Genomic DNA, 19496 nt, shown 5'->3' with positions numbered 1-19496 from the left:
AATGTCTAAGATCATGTGTAAATATTTCAATATTAGACTTAAAAAGTTGCTCATATCTCTAAAAAGAAAATACTTGAGGCTTAACTAAACTACCTGGATGATGCATTCTGGCGTCCCATGCTATCAAATTAGGTATCGACAGTAACAACAGATGAAGGAAGTGCGGGCTGCCGGAAGAAGCATTGAGCACGTTCTGAGTTCATGTCCAGCGACCTTGAGAGCATAGCTTCAGCTACTAGGGCGGTAGAGGCTTCATTAATAAAGCAAAGTTCAAGTATTTGCGGAAAGGACGGAGTTATTTTATAACGTAAGTATTAGTACCTAAAAGGGTTTGTTTCTTTTGGTAGAAACTGAAATTATGGTAACACTATTAACACATTCGGTCTTTATTGATCGGCCAGTTCAACCTAAACGAATCTAACAAGGGTTGCAGAAAATCGTTTATTGTACAGTTTCCATTAGATGGGATATAAATAAGTGAGCTCGAGATTGCAGTGTTTGAAAATCGAACAGTCAGAACTCCGTCTTGTGAAATTTCCTACCAGTCCCTAATTGCGAAGCAAATGTTGTTCAGATTTTCTTTTATAGCTTCAAACTCTTCACGCACAACATGTACAGAAAATGTCAGCCAGCACAGCATCTACATGGACTTGTGAATAAAACAACAGACTCAAAAAGGTAAAAAAAATCGATATTTGAAAAGCTTGTGAGCTGTAGCCCGTTTCTGTATCCTTGCGATACGAATTATATCGCAAAAAGCAACCCTGATGCTTTGTTATCGCAAGGTAGTGTTTCTGTATGAGTGGTGAATATGTATTTTCGTTATTTCTTGCGATTTTCATATCACTAGCTCCGAAGGTGGTGATAGCATACATTTTCTGTAATTTGAATTTTTTGTGTGCTAAGCAGCTTTTCATTTTTTCATTCTTGAGTTTGTCAATTTTAGCATTTAAAAAAGCTGCAACACCAAAAATATTTCACGGTGAACGTGTGAATACTTAATAGAGAGCAGAAATTTGTTTTTTGGGCGAGATTGAGCAGAAAAGCGAGGGATTGTCTCTGAAGAAGTGTGAATTTGGAGGAAGAAATATTGATCAATTTATTATATACAGCTAAGAACTGTCCATACATATATCAGCAATGGAGTTGGATGCCAAGCTTTTAGTTTTAAAGAAAGTATTGCATAAAACTACGCTCATATGACGTGATGAACCAATTTTCGTATACGCCGTTTATTTGGACAGCGAAGTCGATATTAAATGGAAGATTTTACAGAAAAGCTTTTCCGGCACTTATACGAAATGATTAAGACCTTTTCTTGTTCTGTAAATATGCTGCACTTATACAGCGTGAACAAAAACGTAAAGGATTTTCTAAAAAATATACAAAAGAATTATAGGAAGGGGCACTTTCTGAGGTAAATGTACATAAATATTCTCGGTAAAAACGTCGGAACCCAAAGGTTCAAAATAAGTTCGGCAAGGCGAATGTTTTTTTGGATTGTGTCGTGAATCCAAATGTTTATTGCTGCTTGTTTATGTATACTAACATTTTATGTTTTTATTTGCAGACAAATGAAATAAAAGATGACCTAGAATTTTTGGATCTTACTAACCAAACTCCAAAAATGACTTCAAGGGCGACTCCACAACCAAAGACAAACTCTACCGTACTCGACCCAGCTACATCTCAATCGAACCCACCTGGTTATAATACTTTCAGCGGTGCTTACGCCGAAAAAAAACATATGGAAGACCAAGACGAAAGGCAAAGAGAATTTAATAATGGGCAACAAAAATTAATTTGCGAAATTTTAAATACGCTTAAAGCCATACACGAAACCCTCAAGTCAATAGAAATGTCGTTAAAACCACAGTCTATTAATGATTAAATTACCATTATACACATTCTCAAAAGCCATTACAACTTAAAAATGCCCAGCATCAGCGTTTTTCTATAAACTGGTTGAAAGAATATACATATCTCTAGCGACAGACAAAAAAAACCGTGGCCGTAGTCAAAAATATAGGACCAAATTTAAACACAAATATATGTAAATTTTATCTATTTTACGTTGTTTTGCCAATTTCTAAATTTTTTTTCATAATTTTATATCAACAAGCATAGTAATTAATTTGGAACACTCCAAATTCGAGAAACTTTTTAAGTCACCCCAAGCTTTAAAATTGTTTTCTTAGAAATCTTAAAAACTTTCTGAATATGCATTTTTTTAAGGCCCATTTCTCTATATAAACTTATTTCTTTTGTTTGGGAGAATATGCTAAACACTTCAGAAAAACAAATTGTCAAAATTAAGCAGAAATTTTAGGATTAAAGTTGAATTTTTTTATCTAGTATTGATGGAATTCTGGTTTTCTGGAATTTTCTTGAAATTTGAATAAAGTGTTTCAAATTAATTGCAATGCTTTGTACATACATATAAAGTATCTATTTCATACAAAACTACTTATGAAATGAATTTGATGAAGAAATATTGAATATTGAAACAATAGTCGCAAAGTAGTTTATATAGTAGTGCATACATATTAATTATAATTAAATAAATCAGCATTCAAATAGATAACGTTTTCTTTTTTCTCTAACTCATTACACAATATTAATATAAACGTAATAACGCACCTGAAAACACATTACAACTTCCATTATATTTAATAATTATATTTACAAGAAAAAAAAATATCATTTATATATATAAATAATTATAGTTAAAAAATTGTTGTTCTTGTTGTTGTAGCGATAAGGTTGCTCCCCGAAGGCTTTGGGAGGTGTTATCGATGTGATGGTCCTTTGCCGGATACAGATCCGGTACCATAGCACAATTAAGGCGCTAGCCCGACCATCTCGGGAACGATTTATGTGGCCACATTAAACCTTCAGGCCATTCCCTCCCTCCCCACCCCAAGTTCCATGAGGAGCTTGGGGCGCCAGAGCCTCGTCTGTTAGTGAAACAGGATTCGCCGCGGATAGGTGACAATTGGGTTTGGAGAAGCTATATATTGCGCTGGCCACCTGAAGGGTTGCGCCACACAGCCCCTTGAATCTGGTATTTTAGTCGGCTCTTACGACAGGCATACCTACCGCGGGTATATTCTGATCCCCTAACCCGCTGGGGGTGTTCTGCGCATATACGTAATACTCCTATATTGCTACAAAAGGCTAAGTACATTCCCAAACATCAGAGTGCCGATATATTGATGTTTAAACGTTTTTGTTTTTGTATTCAACATTCGAATGTACCTAAATTTTAATTTTTTCTTGTCACACTTATGCTGCTACAATCACAAAAATTTTATAGACTGTCTTGTTTTGATTTCAAATTCAAAACACATTGCGAGCATTTTCTATTAGCAATATAGGAGTATTACATTTATGGTTCTTTGAGAACTTTATTGAATGGTCTCATTCTGTCTGCTGTGTATCATTTTATGCAACTTGGTTGCCTTTTTCACCTTGGTCGCTAATTTTGTTCTTGCTAGTCTAAATTGTACAATTATCCGTAGCCAATCAACGGCCAGTATCCTCTTTTCTACAATCCCAGGGAAACGTATTCGCCGGCCTGCAGCTCAACCAAATCCTTTTTACGATCTGGAAGGGAATGAAGAGGGTAGAAGGGTTAATGTGGTTTCCCGAGATGGTCGGGCAAGTACCTTAATGGTGGTATTTTCCGGAATGTACCGAATCAATATTCTGTCCACATCGACAACAGCAAAACTCCCGAAAATCTTCAAGGAGTCTCCTTATCGCTAGAGTGAAAATAGTTTTCGATCCGTGATCTTGAGCGGGAAGCTATTGTTATACTGGTCATTAGCACCGACTGTTGATTCTACCATAACATTTTACAAATAATATCATTAACCATTTGTAAAGAGTCATATCCCGGTATTATTTACCCATCGGTTAAGAGCCAAAACTGATTCTTCGTCAGGATACTGGCCACCACGTTTCTCTGCATACTTCAATGTCAGCTTAGAACGAGCCAAGGGGTATCTATGCCAAGTTAAAACCTTGAATGCCAAGTTTTCACAACCCGGTAACGGATGAATATTAGTCATACTAAAGACCATATTACATTGGGTTAACCGCAGACAAGCACTTAATTCTGGCATATGATGTTTGCGCGCATAAGCATTATGTTCATACCAACGTTTTACAGCATTAAAAACATCTTTCTCGCACCGTACATGCAAATTGTCTCTTTCTATGATAGGTTGCAACTTTTTGGAGTCAAAATCTAAAAATTCACTGCTCTGGGTTACCTGCGAGATAATAAAACAATAAATTTAATGCTCAAATAATCGCACACGTTGATTTACATGCATACAGTTTTGTGTTTCGTAAGCCAGAATTTTTTCATTTAGTGTCTCACACTGAGTCTACTTCTCCAGACTATATGCTCGCTGCAATGTGAAATCGGTTATATTCTCTATTATAAAATCAGCAGTTTGCAACAGCGCCTTTCAATTGTAGTATTAAAGCCGCTTTTAACAGCCGATCCACATTGTCAATGGTTATGAGCGTTTTGCCGGTATAGTAAAAGGTGATTAAGCGCTCGAAAGTGTCGCTGTCGATATTGGTGGTTTCTATAAGTGGACAAATCCCGTTGTCCCTTTTGAACAGTTCACCGAAATAAGGGCTTGCCGCCGATAGAATTAGACGATGAGTCGTAATTCTGTAAATACATATATAACAAGCGTAGTTAATATATGTGACATACAAGCTGCAATAGCGTTAATTCAAATGAAAGTTTACTTACAAGGAAGATGGATTTGTTAATTTGAATGTCACATCAACTAAACTCTGGTCGTCAAAAAGTTCATATATTTGAAACAAAAGGTTTTCAATAAAGTACTTGGCTCCATCTGAGGCGTTGTCGTGTGATGTTACATAAAATAAATAAATGTAAGGCGCGATAACCTCCGAAGAGATCTAAGGCCGAGCTTCTCTTCCAATTTGCGTCGTGCTCCTCTTGATTTTTCCCTACAAATTGGCCGGACGGGACCTACATGTTTTATGCCGACTCCGAACGGCATCTGCAAGGCAGATGAGTTTTCACTGAGAGCTTTTCATGGCAGAAATACAATCGGAGCGCTTGCCAGACACTGCCGAGGAGCGACCCGCTTAGAAAAATTTTCTTCTAATTGAAAAATCTTATTTCTAAAATTTTGATGTTGCTTTGCCCGGGAGTGATGTTACATGCTGTCATTGCTATTGCGTCAGGAAGTATAGTTTTTTTGTAATTTTGAATTTTAGAATGTTAGATTACTTACTTGGGTACTCCGTGGTGTATGCTTTTAGTTCGGAAGGTTGTCGTTGTTATATTTATGGACGTTATTGAAGTAGTTGCAATATATCCAGGAATTGCCCGATCGAGATAAAAAACTGTATTTTTTCCGGTTTTGGGAATTGAATATTCCAATTCCAATAGCTGGCAAGAGGACGCTTAGATTGCCTCTTAAATCGCAAGATTAACAAACGTATAAGGGCAATATACTTGCAACATTCAGACGTGCCTAAGCAGCTAACACGTCGCAAAGTAAATACCTGTAGCACAATATTTTTCTTTTATTATTATAGTCAAGGGATGATTGTAAATCACTTATAATACCAGTTTAAGCAAAAGTTCACAATTTATATAATGAATCTTGAACTTCTTCACTTGCTATTAAAAAGAATTTGTGTTTGTTATTATATCTTTTTCGCTATTGGTGACAGATCCTATGTTCCATTTCGATTGTTCCATCGATATGATAAAAACTCACCACTATTATATCGCTAGTTGAATTGAGTGCGTTACAGAAACACTTTTCATATCGAAAGCGATACGTGCCTTGCGATAGCAAATCGTTCGTTATTATAACGCAAGGTTACAGAAACGGGCTACTGGTCGTTTATGAGCGGTTAGTCGATTAATTAGCAAATCGACTAGTCGGTTAGCAAGAGCTCAATTACCCAGTTGAAGGTTATTATTTTTGGAATAATCTATTACTCGCCCTGCTGTTTCACCGACTAATGAATAAATATCACCTCCATGACAAATAACATCTACATCACCAATTCTAAACTACTGAGATTAAACGACCAACAAACAAGTCGAGTCAATTCATTTTACCCCCCAACAAACACTGTTTTTCTGTAAAATAACAAATCTCCGGCTGCGAATTCATTATCACTGCCATATGCCACATGATGCTTGGCACATCCTTTGCCTGCCTGCCTACCATGTCCTTTGGCTTTTTATTTCCGTCTGTTTGCAAAAGGAGCAGCAAATCATTAGATGCTGGATTCGAAAGAAGAATTACTGTACATAGCATATGCGAATCACTTTTGGTTTCGCTCACCATTTCTACTATCAAACCAGGGCAAAAGGCGCAGTGCGAAATATTCATACAAACGCAAGAGAGAGAAATGCACTTATTCACTTTGAGCAAGTTATTAAATTTTTTAAACTTTGATTGCGAAACGTTATTTTAATCATTTTTTTACATTTCAAGGCAAAGCGCTTTTACTTAACGTATCCTCAATTAGTTCAGTAGGTCAGGCCAACTCACGCAACGCTCTTTCATCGCTACGCTATTTGATGGTAAAATAATATAAATGTAGTTTAAAAAAACTAAAAAAACACGCAATTATCGTGCTGTTTTAGTATCTACAATCCACTTAGATATTTGCTGATGATAGCATCGTAGCACAGAGGTTCGTGTCTCCGCTATTAAGCACAACTCGTTTTGCCGCTAATTGCCGCTAGATGGGTCTAACTCTCCTTTGCGCGCCTAGGCAAGAGAGTTAAAAACAAGCGCCATAGAAGCTAATATAAGCGTGTTAATAAGGATGGTGGGAATCTGTTCTCAAATAATTGCATTGCCATCTGTCCTTGATACGAATGCAAAGTTTCAAATTAATCAGACTTCTAGAAACCGGTGAAAATTAAGCTCAAAGATTCCGTTACATACATAGATGGATACATAGATAGATATAGGCCAAGCTAATAAAAGCATGTTAAAAAAGTAAATGTTTTAATATTTGAGAATCATTGAATAGCTTAACGTGATGTTACTGACACAATGAAGGTCTTCATTACGCTGATGAAATAAAATTTTCGGAAAAAAGCGGTGCATTTTTTATGTTTTGAAAACAAAGGAATAAATATTAATTTTCATTACCACTTGCTTGTGGCTTGGTATGTAAGGACAAATCTAAAACATACAAAATATGTTTTTTGAGGCTATTCATTTTTCGTGAGACCGTTTTTATTGCTGGGTATTCGTCCCACCAATTTATTGGCAATAGAAGTAGAAAAAAAACATTAGCTGCTTATTTTATAGACTGTATGAAGTGATTTTGGTTAAGCTTTTGTTCGAAGATAGTGTGTAAATTATTTTATTTATATATGTAGCTCCCTCCCTTATCATTTTTAAAGAGCCTAACAAACCGAATGTTTTGAACGTCTATAACTTGCAATGAATCGGACTGATGCGCGATGCGTCACATACCGATCACAAATTAAATTAACCCATCACGGTTCCGGTCCTATGGCTTGAAAAACATCGGCAACTTTAACTCAAGCTGTCATTGGGGGTAACCAATTGCTACCGTATAGATGAAATTGTAACAGACCTGTGATGGATTATAAAAACTGTTCCTTTAACAGGACTTTGGGGGCAGACCTGTCATCAGTCACGGGATCCACGGAATTGAGTATTCCAGACATTCACATGAGAACTTCATGGACATTATGTGAACTTTGCTGCTGAGTTTGGGATATTTTGATTTAGAAACTACTGCGACATCATTTGATAACTATTTTTATGTTTTTTTAAATTGATTCACAAATTGAATTGATCACAAAAAATACTTGAAACTGTCTCGAAATATATCGAGCCCTACCAGCAATTTTAGTTTAACCAATGAACAAAAATTAACACGAGAAGGTGTTTAAAGTGCCACGCCATAGTTACAAGAACTGAGATAATTGCAACTTTTTTCGAATTTCATGGTATCATGGAGTGGTACCTTAAAAACTAAAGTTGCTGTAGGGCTCGATTAATTTCGGTATAGTTTCCGAATGGTTCTGCGTTTATATGGAAAATTTCAAGTCCGTTACGGTATCAATTCCTGACAGATGGAATACTTTCCGACTATATCGTGATAATTTAAAGACTGTTTCGGGATCAACTCGGATTTTTTTTTGGAGTATTTTCGCAGCAGTTTATGCCTACCTCTAACAAATGTTCGAGGAAACTAGCTGATTCAACCAGTTTAATTTGGAAAAAAACTCTTAGGCATTTCAGAAGATCTCGCTTTCGCCACATATGCCATGCTTCAATCAAATTTTATATTGGAAACCATGAAGACAACTCGAATCTTAAAATTTTACATGAATACGACACTCTTGTGAATTGCCCAGCAACGTCTCAATTGGCTCTTATTTTTATTTAAGGAAGAAGGTTTCTGATATGCGGTGATAACTCGCATATAGGACATTTGTACGTATGCGTGTAGGAAATGCGATGGCGGATAAGCTGGCACGTATGGCCTCAGCGGGAGGATATGAATGGGAATAAACAGTGCCACTCAGGGCAGCAAAAGGAGAAATTCGAAATTTTTACATGTACAAAGCTCAGCAAAATTGGAAGAGCTGTGCAATTTCAAGATCTACATGACAATGAGAGAAGGACAATGAGTCGACTGAGTAGATCTATAGCTGACGTCCATAAACTTATAGCGGTATGCACCGGTTGTTGAGCTTAAGGGATTTAGCTGAAACACGTCTTAGGTCATTCGGAAGCCCACTTTTGGAAAGTATGGGTAGATTATCGGAAATAGGTACACAAAATATTGTTGATCTTATAAACTACTGCGGCCGGTTGTAGTACATATCCGACGTAACACTCAGTAGGTTCAGTTAAATTTTAAGGCATCAAAATTGCTTTTCATAAGCTAATTGTGCGAGTTAGGAGAGGTGACCTTGCAGGAGAAACCTTGCACAATATATCTAGGAATCATCCTAGACAGTAAGCTGTCATGGAAGCTCAACGTGGAGGAGAGGGCGAAGAAGGCCTCAACGGCACTCTATACATGTAAAAGAATGCTGGGCTGTACGTGGGGCCTATCGCCCTCTCTTTCTCATTGGGTTTTTACAGCGATCGTAAGCCCTATTCTATACTATGAAGTTCTTGTTTGGTGGAAAGCCACACAAAAAACAACATACCTCAAAAAATTAGAGGGGGTATGCAGACTATCGATGCTTAGCATTACGGGAGCCCTGAAAACAACCCCGACGGCTGCACAGTATGCCATTCTGCACATTCCACCTGTAGACCTGGTAGCAAAGAACAAAGCGTTAACGACAGCAACCAGGCTCGGTGCTTCGGGGCAGCTTGAGCGCCGACCATATGGCAATAGTAGTATAGCGTCATCAATCACAGGACGAACAGACTACATAATTCCCTATCTGCGCTTCGAGGGAGATCTTAAGGCCACAATAGAGGTGGACGGTTGGCGCAAGGGTGCGCAAATGGCGGACGAGGCGATATATGTGTACACCGATGGTTCCAAAGTAGTGGAAGGAGTAGGGTCTGCGGTATACTGCGCTGATCCGGAAATAAGCAGATCCTACAGGCTGCCGGATTACTGTAGCAAGCAGTAGAAACCCTGGAAGAGAATAGCTTAAGCTGCAACCGTGTTAGCTTTTATATTGACAGTCAAGCAGCAATTAAGGCAATAATCTCGCATAGCACAGCACCTAAATGCGTGTTAGAGTGCAAGCAGTCTCTGGAGAGAATCGGGACAGGGAGAAGTATACATCTATATTGGGTCCCAGGGCATATGGGAATAGATGGGAATGAAAAAGCGGACGAACTAGCTAAATGAAGGGAGCATCCCTTGAAGCTTGCTCCGTAGATATCCCAATTAGATTGGGCGAGATTAAGCGAAGGCGAGAGGTGCACATGATTGACCAAGCGGGAAAGGCGTGGGTTCAAGCGCGGGGCTGTAAAGTGTCGAAGATTATGTGTAGGTCTTACAACCTTAGACTAACACAGTTGCTTCTATCATTAAAAAGAGAGGACTGTAGACTCATGATGGGTATTCTGACTGGATACTGCCTTCTGGCGTCACATGCCTTTTAATGTCAGTGACAGAAGATGTAGGAAATGCGGGTTGCACTTGCCAGGCTAAGACTATTAGGAGTGATACAGCTGTCAGATCTAGAAGCAGCAAGTGGCTTAAGTCCTAGGAAGCTTGTAGTATTTGCCAAGAGGACGGAGTTATTTTGTAACATAGGTCCTGGTTTTTGATAGGGTTTTTCAGTTTGGTCGTTAAAACAAACTTCTGGTAACACTACGGACTCAATCAATCTATGTGAGTGGTTTGCAACCATTATACCTACCTACCTACCCAGATCATCATATGTCCGGGTTGAGTCGGCATAAGTAAGAGTTCAACTGGTCATAATATCCATCCACGGAAATTCGAGAGAACTTGTATAATAGTTAAAAACTCTTCGTTAACAATAGATTTTACCGGGCGTGCATTGACGAGTGTATGTACTTTGTATGCTTTGGACTGCCAGCTCATTTTCCCCAGAAAGAAAAGAACGCTTTTATAAGGCATCTCGTCACAGTGCTCTCTGAGATGTTATTTTATTTGCGTGGAAGGCTTAGCTGTATCCGGCTGTTGTAAGCTTGCGAATTATGACAATAAACAGGTATTTTATGTTTGCATCACACTTGGTTCCTTCCTCAGCATTGAGCGGTTTTGCCTCTATTAATGGTGCTCAGGTGTCTATGTAAATCTCTAATCTAATCACAAAAACACTCTTTCAAAGTAAAGTTTGCTTAAATTGACTAAAATTTATATATATTCGATCGAACTATAAAAAGATTGTCATGAAAACTTTATTTAAAGTCTAACTATAATACGATTTTAAAGAGCCGTTTGAGCGTTAAAACTATCAGTAAAAATATTAGTGTTCAAATTTAAAGGGTATTTCATATCATGGCTTAAAAATCCACAGCCTCACCTGTATTAAAGCCATAATGTAGTACAAACAGACGTATGTAGATAAGTGAACAAGCAATTACAACCTCGTAGCCATCTGTCCATCTTGTTTAAAAAATTTTACACTTCAAACAACACAAACTGTTCCCAAAAGACTGCAATGCCTGCTTTGGCACTTCTGCATAGAATTTCAATTACAATCACGAAACTTTAACTGGCGCAGCGCTAATGTACTGTCACATAGCGGCTATATTAAGGTAAGTTAACAGGGCCAATTCGAATGCAGCTTACTTGTCCTTGATTGCCGACGTTGTGTGTAACAGAAATGCAAACAAATACAGAAACATTGCCTAGGACGAACGGTCTTGTCAAGTTCATAAGAGTGAGTGGATGCGTGGTGTTGATATGGATGTGTTCGTATTTACTCTAGGGGAAAATACCTGCTCTTTTGCTGTGCAGTCAGCCACCTATTTAACCACAGCTAGCATTTATGCTTGAGACAGAAAACGGCAACTTATCAACAAACCTTCTATTATTTCTAGCATTAACATACATATTTGAACTTAACCCGTCAAAGGAGTGATAGTAAATGTATGACCTACGCGGAATGACTTGAATGCTTTGCTGTACGCCAACAAGTGATTGCTTTAGAGTGATGAAGTCAAGTCACACTCACATAAATTTAGAATTATTTATTTTATGTTGTCAGGATGGACGTAAACCGGAGCTATATAATGCTAAATAAAAAATTAAAATAAATGTAAGGCGCGATAACCTCCGAAGAGATTGAAGGCCGAGCTTCTCTTCCAGTTAGCGTCGTGCTCCTTTTAATTTTTCCTACAAATTGGCGGGGCGGGACCTACTTGTTTTATGCCGACTCCGAACGGCATCTGTAAGGCAGATGAGTTTTCATTGAGAGTTTTCATGGCAGAAATACACTCGGAGTGCTTGCCAAATACTGCCGAGGGGCGACCCCGCTTAGAAAAATTTTCATCTAATTGAAAAACCTTGTTTCTAAAATTTTTATGTTGCTTTTCCCGGGGCGTGAACCCAGGATCTTCGGTGTGATAGGCGCAGCACGCCACACACGGCGGCCGCCAAATGCTAAATACATTTTTATAATTGTTTTATATGTATATATCGTCAAAATGTACGTGGGCTGCAAAGCACTCGTTAGCAAGTGGATTGTCATTCTTTATATTTGTTGCAAAACGTTTAATTAAGTCAAAAGACGTTGTGAAAGTGAACGTGGTTTCGAGCGGCAAGGATAGCTGCCTAGAAGGTTGGAAAGGACGCGTTAACAAACACCCGGACCAAAGTAAAGTTTCTAATTACTTAGTATATGATTTTTAATCAGGACTGTGCGTATCACGGAAGCAGCGCTAACAGCGAAAACAGTATCAGCTTAGAAATCCAATGTATAATTTCCCTCACCAATCACGATTTTTTTTTGATTTGAGTAGGCAATTGAAACGTTAAGCCCTCTCCTGATTATCATTAACTGTGTCGAGAGAAGACGGAATAAGTAGTGCCGTATCCCTAATACCAAGGGCGAGTAACGAAAGATGTTTAATAATGAGCTACATACATATGTGAGCTTTACGATGACATGAATGGTGCGGCGTTCACGTAAATATCGCGCTAGCTTAAACGTTCTTCATGTATACATATACTACAACCATATGCTGCGTTGGTATTCGAAGCACTGCCGGCGTTGTGCACCTCTGGCAGATATGCACTCAAGAGCTTCTTAGATTGTCGGAAATTTAATCGGCGTTCGCCTACATGTCGAGTGAGTCTCGCGACTGAAATTCAGCAGATTAAGCAGTTAATCAGTTTCCGTTTGTACTTCAAGCAGTAAACATTTCAAGCAAAAATTGAATGCTCAAATTTTGTTCACAATTGTACTTGGACATACCTCAGTGCTTTAAATTTTTTATATCCCCGATTCCGAAACCGAGTTATTATATCTTTATATATACTTTAAAAAGCCTTCTCTGTGTTTCGAATACTAAAAAAATGTTTATGAAAACGCTTAGTATAACTTCAATTGTTAGAGTGAACTCAAATAAATAAATATGCTCTTTTTTATATTAATTTTTATATGGATAACAAGAAGCCCAACTCATATTCGCAAGGTTAAACGCTCTAGCATTTTCCATTCTTCAACAACTGACTTTTGCTACGAAAGTGTTAGCTCCATATATTGGCTTAATTTGACACATATCTTTGTACGTTTGTTATCATACGCGTAGCAATACATTAACCGACACATAAGTAACGTGTTTAAATCCTGCCGGAACGCTGCTGACCCTAACAACCTCGATGGCTGACGAGCATCGCCTACTAACATCTGATATTCAAGTTTACTTTTTGCAGGTGAATATGTTAGGCTATATCACATGTGGTTATACAGGCGGGAACACAAGTTTCGATCAAATATGTAGTTAAACAGTTTAATTATGATCTTATGATTAATAAGACATTTTATTGAAAGTATACTTTTAAGTTTTGTTTCCTACTCCCATCTGCCCCTCACCATTTTCCAACTTCCTTTCTAACTACGTTTTCTTCTACTTCTATTCTTCTAAATCCATCCTTACGCGTATTTCTCCCCCTTTAACTCTAAATTTTTTTCTCCTTATTCTATCTCTCGCCTTTTCTTTATAACTCTTCTTTCTCCCCTCCATATGGTTCTACGTCTGCCTTACGTTTTCCCTCTCCAATTTCGTCTTCCTTTCACATCTATTGGGCAAAAGGGAAGATTTATGCTTTATGAGTATACAAAAGAGAAGGTTAGAGATTTATATGTCGTTTGTTCATTTTATTCCACGGTTGTATGATCCTGAATTGGGAAAATCCGCCCTGTACATCGGTTATTTTGCTCTAAGAAAATTATAGTCTGATTTTGCATGTAGTTAAGAGACAGAAGTAACGTGAAAGTTTCACCAATCCTCCTTCTATAACTTTTTGTTGTGACATTACTTTTAATAGTTGGTACCCAATAAGCTAGTCAATCCTAATTAATGTGCCCCCTGTGTAAGTTATTAGTCTCTGTATTAAATCCAATTATCTTTCACCACCCGTGCCCGTTTGACCTATGTATTCATTTTATCATACATTGTGCGTATCATTGACGCACCTAACCGCAAGTCAACTGAACTTAGCTCAACTTAGTAAGTTAAATACAAACATAGTATGTGTATCAATCCTTGTATCAAGTGAGGACACTACTGCGTGCGTTTGATTGCCCCTGCAGTGCATGTTTACTCATCGAAAATGTTAAGCTATTTATTTAGAGTTGTATTGCTATCACTGCCTCAGCTAAGGATGTGACGAACCACTGACTCTGTCCATGTTCCAGTCCACCATTTTGACATTAGACCGAATAGATTGACACTGATTAGATAGTAGGCTTATTTATCAAAAGATCTTTGTAGTTTTACCTTGAACTAATCTCCCCGAATTCGCTTCCGAAATAATAATTATTGTATTGATTTTTCGATATCTCGTCGAAGTTTTAAAAATATGTTATTTTCCATTTTAGATTAACATTACTGTAAATAAAACTTATTTTTAATAATGTATAATATAGTCTGTAAGATTCTTGTAAATCATAGACTGAATAAAGAAATATGAAATAGTTTTCGATTCGTGATCGTATGTTACGATTCCATAGCTGGATAGCTGCCTACCTATGCGGACAAGCCACATGCCAAACATGAAGATGATAGGTGTATTAAGTATTGAAATACCGCTTATAAAATCGTTTTCTAAAGTAGTTTGATGTTGCTTTTTCCTGGGCTTGAACAGAGGTCATTCATTGGGGCTGGCTGAGGGTACTAAAAACAAAACTGTAAAGGCTACCGACAGGCTATATATAGGTAGTGTAGCATGCTACCACACCGAAGATCTCAGGTTCAAGTAACGAGACAAGTAACATCAAAATCGTTTAAAAAAAGTTTGTCTAAATGCAGTCGCGCCTATGCAGTAGTTTTGGAAAACCTTCTAATTCTTTTGTAAAAGATTCGTAAAAACCAATCATCTATCTTAACAGATGTCATTCGGAATCGGCATCAAAAGTATAGCACCGTCAATTAGCAGGACAAAATACAAAAACAGCTCAGTATATTTTAGATGAAAAGCTTGACCTTAAGCTCTTCGGCTTACAATTCGGTAATCGGTCCATACATGGTTCCAAACCGAATATTCGCTTCGGCCAAAAGTAACACATTCGTCAAAGCTCTATTTGTCATGCCTAGCGGTATATTTACCTTAAGCTCAACACATTTCCGGTGATGCGTAACACTGCACTACAATTACATTGCTACCCAGACGTGTGATTACTCACATTGACATTACAGTTTTGCTGCGAAAGATAGATTTTCCTATGCATCGCACTTCTTACTCCCTCAGTAGGAATATAACAATTTTCAATGGCAGCCACACAGCGCTTCGTTTATGCAAATAAGTGAGCAATGCAATGCTCATTGGAAGCGAACTTGTGGTTTTGTGACCGATTTTGTAGGCGGAGAGGGTGCACTGCAAAAAATTAACGCCAAACTTTGCATATAAAATATTTCAACTATTTTCTTGCTTTTTTTCGTCGTCTTTAGGTGGAATTTGTCGATAGCAAAATAACTGCGTTCAAAATCACAAATAGCTTTAGCTCCAAATTGTACTAGATGAAGAAATTAATAAAAAAAAAAATCGTTGTAGAGATTGATACAGAGCCTCTATAAAAAAATAATAGTTGAGGCGAAGCAAAGTGTTCCTAAAACTGTAAACATGCATACAAGAAAGAAGTTGGATTTGGGTTTGTTGGTATCTGGAACATTGAAATCGTAACATCAATTAAAATCACATAAACATACAGGCGGCCACCGTGGTGTAATGGTAGCGTGCTCCGCCTATAACACCGTATGTCCTGTGTTCAACTCCCGGGCAAAGCAACACCAAAATTTTAGAAATAAGATTTTTCAATTAGAAGAAAATTTTTCTAAGCGGGGTCGCCCCTCGGCAGTGTCTGGCAAGCGCTGCGATTGTATTTCTGCCATGAAAAGCTCTCAGTGAAAACTCATCTGCCTTGCAGATGCCGTTCGGAGTCGGCATAAAACATGTAGGTCCCGTCCGGCCAATTTGTAGGGCAAAATCAAGAGGAGCACGACGCAAAGTGGAAGAGAAGCTCGGCCTTAGATCTCTTCGGAGGTTATCGCGCCTTACATTTATTTTATTTTTAAACATACAGGTCTTTAAAAAAGAGTAGGAACACTCCTCTTTTCTCAGAGTGTATTAAGTTACAATAAGGGATTAGGTATTGTGCTACTGCTTTATGCTTTAATGTAGATATTTAATGACTTTCCTCGTTTCCGCAACTTCTACTGTATTTGGTCTGACTACTAAATATTTCCCCTGTTGTTGACTATATTTTTAAATCATACTCAACTTTAGATAGTTAAGCCTATAATGATATGAAGTGCAGACTGTTTAATGTTCTTTTTCATGTGATTAAAAAACTGAGAAAGCGCGTGAAATTTTACAGTAGTAATGAACTTTTTATAATCCTGCTTTTTATTTGTTCACTACATAGCCCAGTAATTTTTACATAATGTTGTACGAATGCAAGTGAGATACCTCACTAGAAGTTTCACAGGAGACTTTACATTAGGAATCTAACCCCCATACTTCCACAAAATTGAAAATGCTACCAGTATCAGACGGTCGTTCGTAGCCGTATGTAACTTGATGAGAGTTGGCTTGTTTAAATAATTTAGCAGGATATAACTCGGCAGCGGTTGAAGCGAAAGTTCTCCACGAATTTGTTGCTTTTAACTCTTTATTCCTCCTGCAATGTGCAGTAATATACGAATGTTTGCCAAACCACATGTCACCTGCTCCAGCTAACGACCTAGAGACCTTTGATAAGCTACATATGCAAGCAGAAAGTTCACTACTACAAGACCAGTGGTGCACAACGTAAGCAGAGCTTCGAATACCAACGCAACTTTTTTTGTTGTATGTGTTTACAGAAGAGTGTTTGAGCATAAAATTCACACATGAAATGTTCACTGCTTGAAGTAAAAGCTAAAACTGATTGACTGCTTGCTTCACTGAATCGTTGCTACTGCGGTCACACGGCAAGTAGGTGAACGCCGAGTTGCCGAAGTTATCGAGTGTAGCACTGCACTAGGCTTTTGTTAGGCATGCTTGCTGGACGACACTTAGAGGAATACCTTACAATAACGGTAATGTAAAATGTTAAACCTTAATGTGTAACAGGGATGATAAATGGATTTTTTTATTTTGTACCACGCGAGGAAAAAAAATGTACCAAATCATTCGAAAATGTACCAAAAGTCTTCGGATGTAAATTTGAACCAAACTAGAGCTATATTTTGCTTCTTTATCCAAAAACTGTTTTTCGTCAGGAAAATTTCTAACACAAATTAAAGGTAGTATAACAGGGAAATATGATTTATGAAGAAATACTTTTCCAGTAAAATTAACAAAAGAAGTTTATCGATTGAAGCGTACAATTATGTACATATATAAAACCATTTCTTTATTAAGTACCACTAAGGTAAATAAAATAAATATTAAAAAAAAAAAAAAAATAACAGCTGCATTCAATGCAAAAAATTTCATAAAAACATTTTAGGCACAAAAGATTTAGATTTAGGTATAAAAGTTGACAAATTGTCGCCTCCATCTATACTAATAACTCATGTTTCAATCACTACCTTAACTGTTCTTCTTCATGGAGTTCTTTAAATACTTCAGTTGACAAAAAGCTTTTGTCGTATCTATATTATGGCAACTACTGATTTCTTCAAGTCTTAAGTTTTTATTAAATTCGAAATTGTGTTCATTTGGAGTCTATTTATACACTTAGTTTTAATTAAATTTTGTATAAAAAATATCCTTTCTACGTTTGTGGATGAATGTGGAATCGACAATATACCTTGAACTATTCTATAAATGTTGGAAAACATTTGGGCATTTAATTTATTATACTCAGTTGAGCAGAGCTCACAGAGTATATTAACTTTGATTGGATAACGGTTGGTTGTACAGGTATAAAGGAATCGAGATAGATATAGACTTCCATATATCAAAATCATCAGTATCGAAAAAAAATTTGATTAAGCTATGTCCGTCCGTCTGTCCGTTAACACGATAACTTGAGTAAATTTTGAGATATCTTGACGAAATTTGGTATGTAGGTTCCTGAGCGCTCATCTCAGATCGCTATTTAAAATGAACGATATCGGACTATAACCACGCCCACTTTTTCGATATCGAAAATTTCGAAAAATCGAAAAATTGCGATAATTCATTACCAAAGAGGGATAAAGCGATGAAACTTGGTAGGTGGGTTCAGCTTATGACGCAGAATAGAAAATAACTAAAATTTTGGACAATGGGCGTGGCACCGCCCACTTTTAAAAGAAGATAATTTAAAACTTTTGCCAGCTGTAATTTGGCAGTCGTTGAAGATATCATAATGAAATTTGGCAGGAACGTTACCCCTATTACTATATGTATGCTTAATAAAAATTAGCAAAATCGGAGAACGGCCACGCCAACTTTAAAAAAAAATTTTTTTTTAAAGTGAAATTTTTACAAAAAATTTAATATCTTTACAGTATATAAGTAAATTATGTCAACATTCAACTCCAGTAATGCTATGGTGCAACAAAATACAAAAATAAAAGAAAATTTCAAAATGGGCGTGGCTCCGCCCTTTTCATTTGATTTGTCTAGGATACATTTAAAGCCATAAGTCGAACAAAAATTTACCAATCCTTATGAAATTTGGTAGCGGCTTAGATTCTAGGACGATAACTGTTTTCTGTGAAAAAGGGCGAAATCGGTTGAAGTCACGCCCAGTTTTTATACACAGTCGACCGCCTGTCCTTCCGCTCGGCCATTAACACGGTAACTTGAGCAAAAATCGATATATCTTTACTAAACTCAGTTCACATAATTATCTGAACTCACTTTCTATTGGTCTAAAAAATGTCCGAAATCGGACTATGACCACGCCCACTTTTTCGATATCGAAAATTACGAAAAATAAAAAAGTGCCATAATTCTATACCAAATACGAAAAAAGGGTTGAAACATGGTAATTGGATTGGTTTATTGACGCAAAATATAACTTTAGAAAAAAACTTTGTAAAATGGGTGTAACACCTACCATATTAAGTAGAAGAAAATGAAAAAATTCTGCAGGGCTAAATCAAAAGCCCTTGGAATCATGGCAGGATTACTGTTCGTGGTATTACATATATAAATAAATTAGCGGTACCCGACAGATGATGTTCTGGGTCACCCTGGTCCACATTTTGGTCGATTTCTCGAAAACGCCTTCACATATACAACTACCACCACTCCCTTTTAAAATTCTTATTAATACATTTAATTTGACACCCATATTGTACAAACACATTATAGAGTCACCCCCGGTCCACCTT

The 19496-nt window shown here is 37.2% G+C and overlaps 1 protein-coding gene and 1 long non-coding RNA gene across 11 annotated transcripts in view; both read right to left on the bottom strand.

Annotated features, from left to right (window-relative positions):
- The window catches only part of kek5 (kekkon 5), a 780906-nt gene that overhangs the window by 258348 nt on the left and 503062 nt on the right, over positions 1 to 19496 (bottom strand). The gene's annotated exons all lie outside the window — the stretch shown is intronic.
- LOC137248918 (uncharacterized) lies at positions 2057 to 4265 on the bottom strand. Its single transcript, XR_010952214.1, has 3 exons — positions 3912 to 4265; positions 3669 to 3844; positions 2057 to 3606 (listed from the first exon to the last, which is right to left on the bottom strand). It is a non-coding gene; the product is annotated as an uncharacterized lncRNA (long non-coding RNA).

This window comes from Eurosta solidaginis, chromosome 4, assembly GCF_040869045.1.
Source record: "Eurosta solidaginis isolate ZX-2024a chromosome 4, ASM4086904v1, whole genome shotgun sequence".
Lineage (NCBI taxonomy): Eukaryota > Metazoa > Arthropoda > Insecta > Diptera > Tephritidae > Eurosta > Eurosta solidaginis.
Note: the sequence above shows the minus strand (reverse complement) of the source record. Positions and strands in the feature narration are given on the sequence as shown.